Here is an 18,783-nt window from a genome sequence, read left to right as displayed (position 1 = left end):
GGTCAGCAGGTTATTGTCTGTGTACGCGGTGAACTTGGCTGCTGCCAGGTAATGGCGGAACCGCTCGGTGATAGCCCACACCAGTGCCAAGAGCTCAAGCTTGAAGGAGATGTAGTTCTCAGGGTTCCTCTCAGTCGGTCGGAGTTTTCGGCTAGCATAAGCTATTACCTTTTCCCTTCTGTCTTGGACCTGGGATAGAACAGCCCCCAAGCCCACATTGCTGGCGTCGGTGTAGAGGATGAATGGGCGGCTGTAGTCAGGGTACGCTAGGATTTCCTCTCCGGTCAGGGCTGTTCTCAGCTGGCGGAAGGATTCCTCATGCTTTTCTTCCCACACCAATGGGGCTACTAGGGATCTACCACCCTTGGTCTGTCCTATGAGGAGGTCTTGCATGGGGGCAGCCATCTTTGTGTACCCCTTAATGAAGCGACGGTAATATCCCACCAGGCCCAGAAACTGCCTCACTTCCCTCACTGTGGTCGGTCTCGGCCAGTCTTGGATGGCGGTGATCTTCTCGGGGTTGGGGGCGACACCTTCCGCACCAACCACATGTCCTAGGTACTGCACTCTGGGTTTCAGCAGATGACACTTTGAGGGCTTCAGCTTCATCCCATACTTGGCAAGGGACGCGAACACCTCGGCTAGGTGCTCCAGGTGGGCTTCATACGTCTGTGAGTACACAATCACATCATCCAAGTACAGCAAAACGGTCCCATAGGCAGTCTTCTCTCGGTCTTCCGGTGCCACGGCCACCTGCCAGTACCCGCTGGTGAGGTCAAGGGTGGAGAAGTAGTTAGCGGTTCTCAGCGAGGCCAGGGACTCTTTGATGCGGGGCAGAGGGTAAGCATCCTTATGCGTTATCTGGTTAATCTTCCGGTAATCCACACACATCCGCATGGTGCCATCCTTCTTCTTAACCAGCACCAACGGAGCGGCCCAGGGACTACAGCTGTCCCTAATAACCCCTGCCTCCTTCATGTTCCTCAACATGTCTTTGGCGCATTGGTAGTGCGCAGGGGGAATAGGCCTGTATCTCTCTTTAATAGGGGAGTGTGTACCGGTAGGGATGTGGTGTTGAACCCCTTTAATCTGCCCAAAATCTAGAGGGTGCTTGCTAAAAACCCGCTCATACTCCTGTACCACCTGGTATACCCCTTCCTTGTGGTGTATGGGGGTATCATCAGTGCCGACATGTAGCTCTCGATACCACTCGCCTAACTCCCCCAGGGATGAGTGGGAACCTGCAGCAGGCGGTGTGACCGGGGGAACGGCTTCATGGATCGTGTGGGGATCTAGAGTGAGCAATTTGGCAAGGGTAGCGTACCGGGTGGTGCATGAATGCACACATATTGGTTTTATAATCTTATTGTATTACTTTATATTCTTATTTCATTTGTGCATATCTCCACCATAATCCTGGCTACGAAATATAGCTTTTTTTGGGGTACACAGGTAGTAAGGTCTTCTTTCTATTTCTTTAGGGGTGATATAGCCTGGTGGAACTCTAGACCTCTAACATTATATATGCACCCTTTTTCTTTATGGTTCTTGGACACCTTATAACATTCTTCCATACATATATATCTTTCTCATAAATTATAAATAATTAGGCATTTTTATATATTTTATTTACATTTTCATAAATAACTTTTTACAAAGCATGGGGGACATTCTCACATACATATAATTTTCATGTACGCATTCTGAAAATTTACGCATAAACCGTACACACTCCTTTTTGTAACAATTTCTATAACTCATTCGCTGAACTCTCATCCCGGATATTCATTCTTACACCGAATTTCCTGTTATAACACAACATTCATGATTTTTATTCAATTTATTTTTATTTTTTAGGTTTATTAGTAGTGATGAGCGAGTACTAAAAAGCTCGGGTGCTCGAAGCTCGGGCCGAGCCTCCCAAGATACTCGTGTACTCGGCCCGAGCACCGAGCCCAATGTTATCCTATGGGAGACCCGAGTATTTTTGTGAAATGACCACCGGCAGCATGTAGAAACCCTAAAAATGGCACAAAAGTCTCCGAAGAGTGCTCAAATGACATGGCAACAGCATGGGGAAGACCCCTTGAAGCATTTATCACTCAAAAGTCACAGCTGTGAATAATTTTGTCCGCGTTTTACGCCATTTTTACGGACTCACCAGAAAACCTTCCAAAATGACACCAAAATGATTTTTCATAGCGGAAATGTTAAGGGCACATACCCAATAGTGAGATAGAGCTAATGTATGTTACTTTTTGAGATCAATACATGAAAGATTTTACGTAAAACATTGTGTGGCACTCCGATGTCCCTGAGAAGAGACGTACATAAAGGCCTCTGAGTCTAATGTGCCCATTTTGAGGAACTGAGTCTTTGTAGTATTTTCCTTTGCCAGGGCAGTCCAAAATTGTGAGGTTCACCAATGCCCCTGCATACAGACGTGCATGATGGCCTGTAAACCTGAAGTGCCCATTGTAAGGAAGTGGGTCTATTGTAGTATAGCCCTTAGGCAGGGCAGCCAAAAATTGGGAGGCTCCACGTTGTCCCTGGATAGAGACGTGCATGAGGGCCTCAAAACATTAAGTGTCCAGTGTCAGGAAGTGGGTGTATTATAGTATAGCCCTTAGGCAGGGCAGCCAAAAATTGGGAGGCTCCACGTTGTCCCTGGATAGAGACGTGCATGAGGGCCTGTAAACCTGAAGTGCCCATTGGAAGGAAGTGGGTCTTTTGTAGTATAGCCCTTTGGCAGGGCAGCCAAAAATTGGGAGGCTCCACGTTGTCCCTGGATAGAGACGTGCATGAGGGCCTGTAAACCTGAAGTGCCCATTGGAAGGAAGTGGGTCTTTTGTAGTATAGCCCTTTGGCAGGGCAGCCAAAAATTGGGAGGCTCCACGTTGTCCCTGGATAGAGACATGCATGAGGGCCTCAAAACATTAAGTGTCCATTGTCAGGAAGTGGGTGTATTATAGTATAGCCCTTAGGCAGGGCAGCCAAAAATTGGGAGGCTCCACGTTGTCCCTGGATAGAGACGTGCATGAGGGCCTGTAAACCTGAAGTGCCCATTGGAAGGAAGTGGGTCTTTTGTAGTATAGCCCTTTGGCAGGGCAGCCAAAAATTGGGAGGCTCCACGTTGTCCCTGGATAGAGACGTGCATGAGGGCCTCAAAACATTAAGTGTCCATTGTCAGGAAGTGGGTGTATTATAGTATAGCCCTTTGGCAGGGCAGCCAAAAATTGGGAGGCTCCACGTTGTCCCTGGATAGAGACGTGCATGAGGGCCTCAAAACATTAAGTGTCCATTGTCAGGAAGTGGGTGTATTATAGTATAGCCCTTAGGCAGGGCAGCCAAAAATTGGGAGGCTCCACGTTGTCCCTGGATAGAGACGTGCATGAGGGCCTCAAAACATTAAGTGTCCATTGTCAGGAAGTGGGTGTATTATAGTATAGCCCTTTGGCAGGGCAGCCAAAAATTGGGAGGCTCCACGTTGTCCCTGCATAGAGACGTGCATGAGGGCCTCAAAACATTGTTCCCATTGCAAAGGAGCGGGTCTCCTGTCGTTGTAATGTCCATTCTGCAAAGAATGGGCGAAAAAATTTACCACTGGGGGTATACCTGAAACAAAGGCCTAACTCTTGTAACGGTCATCATGGTGGCGCATGAGGAGAAGGAGGAGCAGTCCAGCGATTATCCAAAGTCCAGAAGTGTGTACCCATGGGTGACTGGAGGTACATGGCAAATTCCCGTTACAAACTTTAAATTCCGCTCTCATTTGCTGGTGGTGTGGTGAAGTCTGGCCCAATCCAACCCTTGTTCATCTTGATCAGAGTCAGCCTGTCAGCATTTTCAGTTGACAGGCGGGTGCGTTTATCTGTAATGATTCCACCTGCGGCACTAAAAACACGCTCTGACAAAACGCTAGCGGCAGGGCAGGCCAGGACTTCCAAGGCGTAGAGAGCCAATTCATGCCACGTGTCCACCTTGGATACCCAATAATTGTAAGGCACAGAGGAATGTCGGAGTACAGTTGTTCGATCTGCAAGGTACTCCTTGAGCATCTGGGCAAACTTAGGATTTCTTGTGGCACTACCCCGCACCTCAGGGGCTGTGGTACGTGAGGGGCTGAGAAAACTGTCCCACATCTTAAAGACTGTTCCCCTACCTCTGGCGGATTGGACTTGTGCCTCTCTCGGCTGTACGCCTTGGTTGTCCACTGATTCCTGACCTATGCCGCTAGCGTTTTGTGAGGGGAATGCTTTGCCTACTTCCGTGACTATGGCCTTCCGGAACTGCTGCATTTTGGTTGACCTCTCCGCCTCGGGAATAAGAGACATAAAGTTCTCCTTGTAGCGTGGGTCTAACAGTGTTACTAACCAGTAATGATTGTCGGCCAAGATGTTCTTAACGCGAGGGTCACGAGACAGGCAGCTTACCATAAAGTCAGCCATGTGCGCCAGACTCTTAACAGCCAGGACTTCAGTAGCCTGACCAACACGTTGACTGAACATGCTGTCCTCCTCCTCCTCCTCCTCCTCCTCCTCATCTACCCTGTCCTCTGGCCAGCCACGCTGAACCGAGGATATGACTGGTGTGCATGTCATATCCTCAATTTGGCCGGAGATTTGCTCCATGTCTTCATCCTCCTCCTCGTCATAGTCCTCCACTGCACGTTGTGATGAGACGAGGCTGGGCTGTGTGTTATCACCCACACCCACTACTGTTTCTTGCTGCAACTCATCGCGCTCCGCCTGCAATGCATCATGTTTGGTTTTGAGCAGAGACCGTTTTAGAAGGCAGAGTAGCGGTATGGTGACACTAATAATGGCGTCATCACCACTCACCATCTTGGTGGAGTCCTCAAAGTTTTGGAGGATGGTACATAGGTCGGACATCCATCTCCACTCCTCAGGTGTTATGTGTGGAGTTTGACCCATTTCCCGACGGCTTAGGTGATGCTGGTACTCAACAACTGCCCTCTTCTGCTCACATATCCTGACCAACATGTGCAGAGTTGAATTCCAACGCGTGGGGACATCACACACCAGTCTGTGAGCCGGAAGATGCAAACTGCGCTGAAAGCCGGCAAGGCCGGCTGAAGCAGTAGGTGACTTTCGAAAATGTGCAGACAGGCGGCGAACTTTTACCAGCAGATCAGACAGCTCTGGGTATGACTTTAGAAACCGCTGAACCACGAGGTTGAGCACATGGGCCACGCATGGAACATGTGTCAGCTGGCCTCGCCTCAAAGCCGCCACCAGGTTCCGGCCATTGTCACACACGACCTTTCCTGGCTTTAGGTTCAGAGGTGTGAGCCAGTGATCTGCCTGCTGTTTCAGAGCTGTCCACAGCTCTTCTGCATTGTGGGGTTTGTCACCTATGCAGATTAGCTTCAGCACAGCCTGTTGCCGCTTCGCCGAGGCAGTGCTGCAGTGCTTCCAGCTTGGGACTGGTGTGGAGGGTACAGTGGATGAGGATGCGCAGGAGGAGGAGGAGGCTGAAGAGCATGACATTCCGGAGCTGTAGAGTGTGGGTGAAACACTGACTGAGGTAGGGCCTGCAAACCTTGGTGTGGGAAGGACGTGTTCCGTCCCTCGCTCAGACTGGGTCCCAGCTTCCACAATATTAACCCAGTGTGCCGTCAACGAGATGTAGCGGCCTTGCCTACAAGCACTTGTCCACGTGTCTGTGGTTAGGTGGACTTTGGGTGAAACAGCGTTGTTCAGGGCACGTGTGATGTTTTGTGACACGTGGTTATGCAACGCGGGGACGGCACACCGGGAGAAATAGTGGCGGCTGGGGACCGAGTAACGTGGGACAGCTGCCGCCATCAGGTCGCGGAATGCTTCTGTCTCCACCAGCCTAAAAGGCAACATTTCCAGCGCAAGCAGTCGCGAAATGTTAGCATTTAGAACTGTGGCATGTGGGGTGTTGGCAGTGTATTTGCGCCTGCGTTCAAAGGTTTGCTGAATGGATAACTGAACGCTGCGCTGGGACAAGGACGTGCTTGATGATGGTGTTATTTCTGAGTAGGCAACTGCAGGTGCAGGACCGGAGGAGGCTTGTTCGCAGGCAGCATGGACAGGGGATTGGCTCGCATGCACAACCAGCGAAGACGTAGCAGTGACATTAGCAAGCACTGCTCCTCGACTCTGTTGTACTTCCCACAAAGTCGGGTGCTTGGCTGACATGTGCCTGATCATGCTGGTGGTGGTCAGGCTGCTAGTTTTGGTACCCCTGCTGATGCTGGCACGGCAGGTGTTGCAAATGGCCTTTTTAGAATCATCTGGATCCAACTTAAAAAACTGCCAGACTCGGGAAGACCTAACATTTGTACAGGCACCTTGTGTCGTGTTGTTGTTCCGGGGAACGGTTGCCTGACTTCTGCCTGGAGCCACCACCCTGCTTCTTACTGCCTGTTGGGATGCTACGCCTCCCTCCCCCTGTGCACTGCTGTCCTCGCTCTGCATATCCTCCTGCCAGGTTGGGTCAGTTACTGGATCATCCACCACGTCGTCTTCCTCTTCCGCACCCTGCTCCTCCTCCTGACTTCCTGACAATTGTGTCTCATCATCGTCCACCCCTTGTTGAGACACGTTGCCAACTTCGTGAGAACGTGGCTGCTCAAATATTTGGCCATCTGTACATACGATCTCCTCATGACCCACTTCAACATGAGCTGGCGAGAGGCCAGAATGTGCGAATGGAAACGTGAACAGCTCTTCCGAGTGTCCAAGTGTGGGATCATTAATGTCCGAGGACGTGTACTCAGCCTTGTGGTAGGAAGGAGGATCAGGTTCTGAAATGTGCGGTGCAGTATCACGGCTACTGACACTTGACCGTGTGGAAGACAGAGTGTTTGTGGTGGTGCCAATCTGACTGGAAGCATTATCCGCTATCCAACTAACAACCTGTTGACACTGGTCTTGGTTCAAGAGCGGTGTACTGCTGCGGTCCCCAAGAATTTGGGACAGGACGTGCGAGCGACTAGATGTGGCCCTTTGTTGTGGCAAAATTAGAGCTTGCCCACGACCTCGGCCTCTGCCTGCACCACCATCACGTCCACTTCCTTGTTCCTTGCCAACGCCCTTGCGCATTTTGCAATGCTGTGCTGACGTGTATTCACTAGACTTGGGCGTTATATCAAAGTTTGTGCAAATTGTGCACCTGTACGCTGCCACTGACAGGCACACACGTGCGGTTTTTAAATGCAAGCACGGACGCACTAAGAACCTAACAGGTTTTAGGAGCAAAAATTAATGACGAGGACTCTGACACTATCAGCCACTGCTGACTGACGTGTATTATACACTACACTTGTGCGTTATATAATAGTTTGGTAAAAACGCACACAAGTGCACCTGTACGCTGCCACCGACAGGCACACACGTGCGGTTTTTAAATGCAAGCACGGACGCACTAAGAACCTAACACAGGTTTTAGGAGCAAAAATTAATGACGAGAACTCTGACACTATCAGCCACTGCTGACTGACGTGTATTATACACTACACTTGTGCGTTATATAATAGTTTGGTAAAAACGCACACAAGTGCACCTGTACGCTGCCACCGACAGGCACACACGTGCGGTTTTTAAATGCAAGCACGGACGCACTAAGAACCTAACACAGGTTTTAGGAGCAAAAATTAATGACGAGAACTCTGACACTATCAGCCACTGCTGACTGACGTGTATTATACACTACACTTGTGCGTTATATAATAGTTTGGTAAAAACGCACACAAGTGCACCTGTACGCTGCCACCGACAGGCACACACGTGCGGTTTTTAAATGCAAGCACGGACGCACTAAGAACCTAACAGGTTTTAGGAGCGACAATTGCTGAGAAGTCTGACACTATCAGGACTGTTTTAGACTGTGTACACCAGCCCCAGATATGATGAAGGCTGGTATACGGTCACCACTAGGAATGGCTATATACCCTGCCTGCCTGCCTGCCTGCCTGTATACTGCTACAATAGTCCTGACAAGGACTCTTTTGGTCACTAGCCTGTATTCCAACCTGGCTATACCCTGCCTGTATACAGCAACAATAGTCCTGAGAAGGACTCTGCTACTGTACTCCGACCTGGCTATACCCTGCCTGCCTGTATACAACTAGAATAGTCCTGAGAAGGACTTTTGGTCACACTGTTTGCAGCCCTGCTACGGAAATAGCTATAAAGGGCCGCAAACCTTTCCCTGAAGCAGCGACCCTCTCCCTGCACTGACTGTCTGGATAGCTGTGAGCAGAGCACAGCGCGCCCGCCGGTATAAAGGCTCGGTCACGCTGTGCAGGCCGGCCAATCACTGCAATTCCACAACTAACAGGGCTGTGGCATTGCAGTGGTCTGCCAGCCAATCCCTGCATGAGGGCTGGCTCTCAAAAGAGCGCCAACATGCAGGGATGAAGACCACGAGTACAGCACGAGTATCGCGAGATTACTCGGTCCCCGTCGAGTAGACCGAGTACAGTGATACTCGTGCGAGTACCGAGTAGTAACAAGCATGCTCGCTCATCACTATTTATTAGTAAAATGGCTTACACTCCCCTTTTTTCCACTTTTTTCTTCACTACTTTTATAAAGAAATTTTTCCTTTCTTTATTCTTAATGCAATTTTATATAGCAACACCACCATTTTTTGCCACGAACATAATTTTTCTTGTCCGTCATCCCGTTCACCCTTACAGGGTTGTGGACAGATGCACTTGTCACTACACTTCTAAGACTCAATACAGGGTCTGGAGCTCAATGCTCCCTTTTTGTTTTTTTTTTCTTCTTTTTTTTCTTTTTTTCATTTTGTCCTTCTTCTTCTTCTTTTTCTGATTTTTGTCTCAAAAAGCTGATGAAATTTGAAACACTATACCCCAGTGATTTTATAAATGTTTCTCAATATATCACTTGAGAACTTTTATGGCCGGTATTGTAACAGTTGACCATCCCGGCAGTATTTGAAATACAGCAGTCAGTCCTCTGACGTAGCTCCATATGTGTATATATAGAGGTTCTTCCTCCTTTGATTGCATACTGTTCTTTTTTTGCCCTGATGAAGGAGACAGTGATCTCTGAAACACATTGACCGGAAAAAAGAATAAAGAGATGAAATAATTAACATCAGTTTCCTTTGGTGACAGCGCGGCACGCACCCGATTTTCCTCCTATACGTTATTGCTCTTCTACTAGGGGCTGCGGCTGTCGCCATTTGTAACGTGCATTTAGGGGTTGTGACTGGCACAACCTTAATAGGTGAGTGCAACTACTATTAATTATTTGTTACCTTACCAGGTAAGACCCTAATTTGTGCGTCTGCTCCAGAGTTATTTCCCTGATTATTAATATCTGACAGGCAGTGATTGATCCTGCATTCTCACCTTCCTCTCTGTTGCACATTCTTATTGTTCCTATATGCTCTCTATTTCCATCAGACTTTTTTTGTCCTTCGGTGGGGCTCTAACATATGTGCACCATTTATTATTTATTTTTATGGATTCCTTTCTTTTTTCATGCTAGCGTTCATTATGCAGTAGTCATTCATGATATATCTTATATTTGTGAATCCATTAGGGCTCTATATGTCTGGTGCATCACATTGGGTCTTTTCAGTGCACAATAGGCACCTTTTTCTGTTATGCTCTGCTGCCACCTTATGGACATCCTATCAGTGATGCCAGAAAAAAATGGACATGTCTCCGTGCAGCAATCACGGACACGCGGGTACGCCGCACGGAGACACGTGCAGTGAAAAATCACTGATGTGTGAGCAGACCCATTCATTATAATGGATCTGCGTATCTCAGTGATTCTGTTATGTTTAAAAAAAAGCACAAACGTACCAGAATCACTGACGTGTGAAACAGGCCTTATAGTGTTTTGATTTATGTATGTATTATACAACTTCTGTGGATCTTGTATGAGTGACTTTTCTTCATTTTATTGGATTGTTTTAAAATATTGAAATAAAGTCACGCTTCCTATGCATCCTTTTGTATTCTGATTGGCTACTATAATACAGTTTTTAGGCACTGAGATCGATACCAGAGGCATGGTCTTCCGCTTACCAGAGGATAAGCTCAAAAGGCTAAGGGACATAATAGAAGGGTTTAGTGCTGTTAATAAGGTGGCATTAAGATAAATGAAATATATCTTCTCGGTCTTCTCGTTTTCTTGCTGAGTTGTGCCAATGGACAGAGTTTTTTCTAGACATATGCTATTGGAAACTCAGGGAACCAAAGCTCCTGGATAGAGTTGAGTGCGGTTCGTGGTTCGTGGTTCTCCAGTTCTAGGCTCGAGTGATTTTGGGGCATGTTCTAGATCGAACTAGAACTCGAGCTTTTTGCAATAGCTCGATAGTTCTAGAAACGTTCGAGAACGGTTCTAGCAGCCAAAAAACAGCTAAATCATAGCTTGGTTTCTGCTGTAATAGTGTAAGTCACTCTGTGAATCAAACTATTATCACATTTCAGTGTATAGTGTGCGTGAACAGCGCCTTCAGATCACTGCTGTTTCTATAATGGCGATCGCCATTTTTTTTTTTTTTTCTTGTCTTCCTTCCCTAAGTGCGCGCGTCTTGTGGGGCGGGCCAGCATGTCAGCCAATCACAGACACACACACAGCTAAGTTGACTTTGAGCCAGAGAAGCAACGGCATGTGTGATAGGATCTGCATGTCACATGTCCCTGCATTATAAAACCGGACATTTTCTTCACGGACGCCATTATCTGCCTTCTGCGTCTTTGGTGTCAGAAATCACTGTCGCAGCTCCGTCCTCCTGAGTCCTATAGCCGATACAGCTGTATGCGCTGCATACACAGCGTTAGACAGCATAGGGAGAGCACTTTATAGCAGTCCTTTTAAGGGCTCAAACCGGCAGGGTCAGAGAGCCATAGGTGACAGGTCCTGCAAACAGCAACAGCATCTGTGTAGCCAAGGTCAGGGATTTCCTCCCTGCATTTCACCATTAGGAGGGAATAGAAAGGCAGGCTTCCATTCCTCTACCCAGAGCACCACAATCCTGCCACTGTACCCTTCTGTCCTCTGCACACTCCAACTCATTATAACTAAGCCATTATACTAGCAAACACTCAGTGTACCTAGTGGCATCCTATCTGTGGCTATTGGACTTTGCTATAGTCCCACTAGTGCAAAGACATTTGCAGAGCACGTCTGCCTGCATTGCACACTCCAACTTTTTTAAACTAAGCAATTTTACTAGCAAACACTCAGTGTACCTAGTGGCATCCTATACGTGGCTATTGGACTTTGCTATAGTCCCACTAGTGCCAAGACATTTGCAGAGCGCATCTGCCTGCGTTGCACACTCCAACTAATTATAAGTAAGCCATTATACTAGCAAACACTCAGTGTACCTAGTGGCATCCTATCTGTGGCTATTGGACTTTGCTATAGTCCCACTAGTGCAAAGACATTTGCAGAGCACGTCTGCCTGCATTGCACACTCCAACTTTTTTAAACTAAGCAATTTTACTAGCAAACACTCAGTGTACCTAGTGGCATCCTATACGTGGCTATTGGACTTTGCTATAGTCCCACTAGTGCCAAGACATTTGCAGAGCGCATCTGCCTGCGTTGCACACTCCAACTAATTATAAGTAAGCCATTATACTAGCAAACACTCAGTGTACCTAGTGGCATCCTATCTGTGGCTATTGGACTTTGCTATAGTCCCACTAGTGCAAAGACATTTGCAGAGCACGTCTGCCTGCATTGCACACTCCAACTTTTTTAAACTAAGCAATTTTACTAGCAAACACTCAGTGTACCTAGTGGCATCCTATACGTGGCTATTGGACTTTGCTATAGTCCCACTAGTGCCAAGACATTTGCAGAGCGCATCTGCCTGCGTTGCACACTCCAACTAATTATAAGTAAGCCATTATACTAGCAAACACTCAGTGTACCTAGTGGCATCCTATCTGTGGCTATTGGACTTTGCTATAGTCCCACTAGTGCCAAGACATTTGCAGAGCGCATCTGCCTGCGTTGCACACTCCAACTAATTATAAGTAAGCCATTATACTAGCAAACACTCAGTGTACCTAGTGGCATCCTATACGTGGCTATTGGACCTTGCTATAGTCCCACTAGTGCCAAGACATTTGCAGAGCGCATCTGCCTGCGTTGCACACTCCAACTAATTATAAGTAAGCCATTATACTAGCAAACACTCAGTGTACCTAGTGGCATCCTATACGTGGCTATTGGACCTTGCTATAGTCCCACTAGTGCCAAGACATTTGCAGAGCGCATCTGCCTGCGTTGCACACTCCAACTAATTATAAGTAAGCCATTATACTAGCAAACACTCAGTGTACCTAGTGGCATCCTATCTGTGGCTATTGGACTTTGCTATAGTCCCACTAGTGCCAAGACATTTGCAGAGCGCATCTGCCTGCGTTGCACACTCCAACTAATTATAAGTAAGCCATTATACTAGCAAACACTCAGTGTACCTAGTGGCATCCTATACGTGGCTATTGGACCTTGCTATAGTCCCACTAGTGCCAAGACATTTGCAGAGCGCATCTGCCTGCGTTGCACACTCCAACTAATTATAAGTAAGCCATTATACTAGCAAACACTCAGTGTACCTAGTGGCATCCTATACGTGGCTATTGGACCTTGCTATAGTCCCACTAGTGCCAAGACATTTGCAGAGCGCATCTGCCTGCGTTGCACACTCCAACTAATTATAAGTAAGCCATTATACTAGCAAAAACTCAGTGTACCTAGTGGCATCCTATCTGTGGCTATTGGACTTTGCTATAGTCCCACTAGTGCAAAGACATTTGCAGAGCACGTCTGCCTGCATTGCACACTCCAACTAATTTTAACTTAGCCATTATACTAGCAAACACTCAGTGTACCTAGTGGCATCCTATACGTGGCTATTGGACTTTGCTATAGTCCCACTAGTGCCAAGACATTTGCAGAGCGCATCTGCCTGCGTTGCACACTCCAACTAATTATAAGTAAGCCATTATACTAGCAAACACTCAGTGTACCTAGTGGCATCCTATACGTGGCTATTGGACCTTGCTATAGTCCCACTAGTGCCAAGACATTTGCAGAGCGCATCTGCCTGCATTGCACACTCCAACTAATTATAAGTAAGCCATTATACTAGCAAACACTCAGTGTACCTAGTGGCATCCTATACGTGGCTATTGGACTTTGCTATAGTCCCACTAGTGCCAAGACATTTGCAGAGCGCATCTGCCTGCGTTGCACACTCCAACTAATTATAAGTAAGCCATTATACTAGCAAACACTCAGTGTACCTAGTGGCATCCTATCTGTGGCTATTGGACTTTGCTATAGTCCCACTAGTGCCAAGACATTTCCAGAGCGCATCTGCCTGCGTTGCACACTCCAACTAATTATAAGTAAGCCATTATACTAGCAAACACTCAGTGTACCTAGTGGCATCCTATACGTGGCTATTGGACTTTGCTATAGTCCCACTAGTGCCAAGACATTTGCAGAGCGCATCTGCCTGCGTTGCACACTCCAACTAATTATAAGTAAGCCATTATACTAGCAAACACTCAGTGTACCTAGTGGCATCCTATACGTGGCTATTGGACTTTGCTATAGTCCCACTAGTGCCAAGACATTTGCAGAGCGCATCTGCCTGCGTTGCACACTCCAACTAATTTTAACTTAGCCATTATACTAGCAAACACTCAGTGTACCTAGTGGCATCCTATACGTGGCTATTGGACTTTGCTATAGTCCCACTAGTGCCAAGACATTTTCAGAGCGCATCTGCCTGCGTTGCACACTCCAACTAATTATAAGTAAGCCATTATACTAGCAAACACTCAGTGTACCTAGTGGCATCCTATACGTGGCTATTGGACTTTGCTATAGTCCCACTAGTGCCAAGACATTTGCAGAGCGCATCTGCCTGCGTTGCACACTCCAACTAATTTTAACTTAGCCATTATACTAGCAAACACTCAGTGTACCTAGTGGCATCCTATATGTGGCTATTGGACTTTGCTATAGTCCCACTAGTGCCAAGACATTTGCAGAGCGCATCTGCCTGCGTTGCACACTCCAACTCATTATAACTAAGTTGCATTGTCAGGGATATTTATTCTTTATTATTCTGCTGTTAATAAAGCTAGACCACCACTGCAATCTTCACCACCTCTCAATTTTTACTACCACATTTTCAGTCCACAATCTTGTCGCAATCAACATGAGTGGCAAAATGACAGATGCTGGTGGAAAGGGGAAGAGGCGTGGTGGAAAAGGCAAAAAAGGTTTTGTCTGTGGGGAAAGTGGCAAAGCTCCATTATCATCTGCTGAAGATAGACCATCTACCAGAAAAAGTAAGATGTCTACTACTTACCGTGGACAATCCGATGTGCTCCCTTTTTTACGGACACGAACAACAGGAAGAAAGGTAGATGATGGGCAAAAAAGGAAAATGCTTGAATGGATCTCAAGTGGTCCAACAAGTGCCCTCTCAGCCACTTCAAGTACCGCATCCAAAAAACACCAGTCCTCTGAGTTGTCATCCCAATCACACTTGATTTCTCCCAGCTCTGAAGTCTCCATCAGCCCTGCACAGTATGGTGGAACTGAGATGGCTGAGTCTGCAGAGCTGTTCAGTCACACTATAGCCTGGGAATCAGAGGTCTGCTCCCAAGCTACAGTGAGTACAGAACAGGAAATGGTCTGCAGTGATGCCCAGAACCTTTGTGACTCTGATTCAGGCCGTGAGGACCAAGTTTCTGAGCATAATGTTGACCCTTTGTCACAAACTGTAACACCTGTGGTTATAGACAATGAGGAACATACTGATGAAGATGAGACGCAGATACCCGATTGGGATGACAACTTAAATATTCGGTCAGGGCAAGAAGAGGCTCGGTCTGAGGGGGAGGGGAGTGCAAACACAACAATTGATGATGAAGTTCTAGATTCCACCTACTGTCAACCCCCAGTCAGGCACTCGAGGAGGTCAACAGAGGCGGTGGAGGAGGATGCAACCGACGACGAAGTTACCTTGCGCCTTCCTGGACAGAGTCGGAGCACTGGTAGCACGTCTACAACTGCATCCTCAGCCACCACTCTGCCTATGAGCATTATTCGGGGTGGATCAACAGGTCGCATGGCCTCTAAGCCTTGCCTAGCCTGGTCCTTTTTTGACATAGAAAAAGATCGCCCAAATCATGTGATATGTAAAATTTGTCATGATTCTCTTAGTAGGGGTCAAAACCTCAGCAGTTTGACAACTTCTTCCATGAATCGTCACATGAATAAATATCATAGGTCCCGGTGGGAAGCTCACTGTGCTGCAATGCTGCAAGAGCGAACCATCCACCGCCCGCCCCTTCCAGTGCATCCGCGCGCTCTTCATCTTCTAGGACTGTGGGGACAGCTGTCACACCTGTTTTTCCACGCCAAACTTCCACCACTGTAACCGCAACAGGCAGTTTGCTTGTAAGGTCGTCAGTTGGTTTGGAAGGGGAAACAAGTGAGTGTGTACAGCTCTCTCAGACATCGATAGCACCAACGTTGGATGAAGGCAACATCATGTCTCCGCCTGCACTTTCCTCACAAACCTGCATTTTTCCAGGGACACCCTACTCAACACCGTCTACACACAGCAGCCAGATCTCTGTCCATCAGATGTGGTCAAATAAAAGGCCACTTCCTCCGACCCATGACAAAGCTAAGAGGTTGACTCTATCCCTCTGTAAGCTGTTGGCTACCGAAATGCTGCCTTTCCGCCTAGTGGACACACAGGATTTTAGAGACCTTATGTCTGTCGCTGTGCCCCAGTACCAGATGCCTAGTCGCCACTACTTCTCTAAGAAAGGTGTGCCCGCGCTACACCAGCATGTCGCACACAACATCACCGCTTCCTTGAGAAACTCTGTGTGTGAACGGGTGCATTTCACCACCGATACTTGGACCAGTAAGCATGGACAGGGACGTTACATGTCGCTAACTGGGCACTGGGTAACTATGGTGATAGATGGTGAAGGGTCTGCTGCACAAGTCTTGCCGTCCCCACGACTTGTGTGTCAATCCTCTGTCTGTCCAAGTTCCGCCACAGCTTCTGCATCCTCCACCTCATCTGGGTCCTCCACCTCCGCCCCAAGCCTGCCTGGTCAGGCCACCAGCATTCTCACTGCGCAGAAGGAATCACGCACGCCTCATTACTATGCTGGCAGCAGAGCGCAACGGCATCAGGCGGTCTTTAGCTTGACATGTCTTGGGAATAAGAGTCACACAGCTGAGGAGTTGTGGTCAGCTCTGCGGTCCGAGTTTAATAAATGGTTGTCTCCACTCAACCTGCAGCCTGGTAAGGCCGTGTGCGACAATGCTGCAAACCTGGGTGCGGCACTTCGCCTGGGCATTGTGACACACGTACCTTGTATGGCTCACGTGTTGAACCTTGTCGTCCAGCAATTTTTAACACACTATCCCGGCCTAGATGGCCTTCTGAACAGGGCACGAAAACTGTCAGCTCACTTCCGCCGTTCAAGCGCCGCAGCAGAGCGACTTGCATCGCTCCAGAAGTCTTTCGGCCTGCCGGTTCATCGCCTGAAATGCGATGTGGCGACACGCTGGAATTCAACTCTCCACATGTTACAGCGACTGTGGCAGCACCGCAGAGCCCTGGTGCAATACGTCATGACGTATAGCCTGGGCCAACGAGATGCAGAGGTGGGGCAGATCACCCTGATGGAGTGGTCTCAGATCAAGGACCTATGCACCCTTCTGCACAGTTTCGACATGGCGACGAATATGTTTAGCTCTGACAATGCCATTATCAGCATGACGATTCCAGTCATTTACATGCTGGAGCACACGCTAAACACTATTCGGAGTCAGGGGGTGGGACAACATGAAGGGGAGGAACTACAGGAGGATTCATATGCGCAAGGGACAACAACATCACCAAGGTCCAGACGTTCATCATCACCAACGCAGCAGGCATGGGACCATGGGGAACAGGGATCGACAAGGGCGCATAGTAGCAGGCGAAATGTTGAGCAAGGTGCAGGAGAACATGAAGAAATGGAGGACGAACTGTCCATGGACATGGAAGACTCAGCGGATGAGGGAGACCTTGGTCAAATTTCAGTTGAAAGAGGTTGGGGGGAGATGTCAGAGGAAGAAAGAACGGGTAGCACCTCTATGCCACAAACACAGCGTGGACTTGGTCCGCATGGCTGCGCAAGACACATGAGTGCCTTTTTGTTGCACTACCTCCAACATGACAGTCGTATTGTCAAAATTAGAAGTGATGATGACTACTGGATTGCCACACTATTAGATCCCCGGTACAAGTCCAAATTTTGTGACATAATTCCAGCCATAGAAAGGGACGCACGTATGCAGGAGTATCAGCAGAAGCTGTTACTCGATCTTAGCTCGGCTTTTCCACCAAACAACCGTGCAGGTGCAGGGAGGGAATCTCCCAGTTGTAACTTGACAAACATGGGACGGTCTCGTCATCTTCAACAGTCTACCCGTACCAGTAGGACCGTATCTGGTGCCGGTAACAGCAATTTTATGGAATCTTTTCATAATTTTTTTAGACCCTCTTTTGCAAGGCCACCAGAGACAACAAGTCTGACACATACTCAACGGCTGGAGAGGATGATACAGGAGTATCTCCAAATGAACATCGATGCCATGACTGTGCAACTGGAGCCTTGCTCCTTTTGGGCTTCAAACCTAGAAAAATGGCCAGAGCTCTCCAGTTACGCCTTGGAGATTTTGTCGTGTCCAGCTGCCAGCGTAGTCTCTGAACGTGTATTCAGTGCTGCTGGGTGTGTGCTGACAGATAAGCGCACGCGTCTGTCCAGTGACAATGTGGACAGACTGATGTTCATCAAAATGAACAAGTCATGGATCCAGAAGGAATTTACTACCCCTGTGTCATCCTGGGGAGAGTAAATGCTTGTTGATTTGGAATGTGCTTGATGCAAATCAAAACATCCTGTTTGCAACTAGGGCCCAAGTGCTGTCACTGATGGGGTGGGTGTCTGTGTGGCCCAATTTTTGGAAAAAAGGGAGACTCCGCTTGGAGTAACCCTTGCTTGCTGTGTTTTTAAAAGAAGCCAAGATGAACAGAGCTGGGATCAGGAAAGACTTTGCTACCTACCCCGGTGTCATCCTGGGGACGGTTAAGAATAGCGTATTTTTGAATGTGCTTGATGCAAATGTAGCTGTGAAGTGTACAACTGGGGCACAACTGCTGCCACTGAAGGGGTGGGTGTGTGTGGGGCCCAATTTTTGGAAAAAAGGGAGACTCCGCTTGGAGTAACCCTTGCTTGCTGTGTTTTTAAAAGAAGCCAAGATGAACAGAGCTGGGATCAGGAAAGACTTTGCTACCTACCCCGGTGTCATCCTGGGGACGGTTAATTATGGCGTATTTTTGAATGTGCTTGATGCAAATCAAAACATCCTGTTTGCAACAAGGGCCCAAGTGCTGCCACTGATGGGGTGGGTGTCTGTGTGGCCCAATTTTTGGAAAAAAGGGAGACTCCGCTTGGAGTAACCCTTGCTCGCTGTGTTTTTAAAAGAAGCCAAGATGAACAGAGCTGGGATCAGGAAAGACTTTGCTACCTACCCCGGTGTCATCCTGGGGACGGTTAATTATGGCGTATTTTTGAATGTGCTTGATGCAAATCAAAACATCCTGTTTGCAACTAGGGCCCAAGTGCTGCCACTGATGGGGTGGGTGTCTGTGTGGCCCAATTTTTGGAAAAAAGGGAGACTCCGCTTGGAG

Source organism: Anomaloglossus baeobatrachus, unplaced genomic scaffold (assembly GCF_048569485.1).
Source record: "Anomaloglossus baeobatrachus isolate aAnoBae1 unplaced genomic scaffold, aAnoBae1.hap1 Scaffold_351, whole genome shotgun sequence".
Lineage (NCBI taxonomy): Eukaryota > Metazoa > Chordata > Amphibia > Anura > Aromobatidae > Anomaloglossus > Anomaloglossus baeobatrachus.
Note: the sequence above shows the minus strand (reverse complement) of the source record.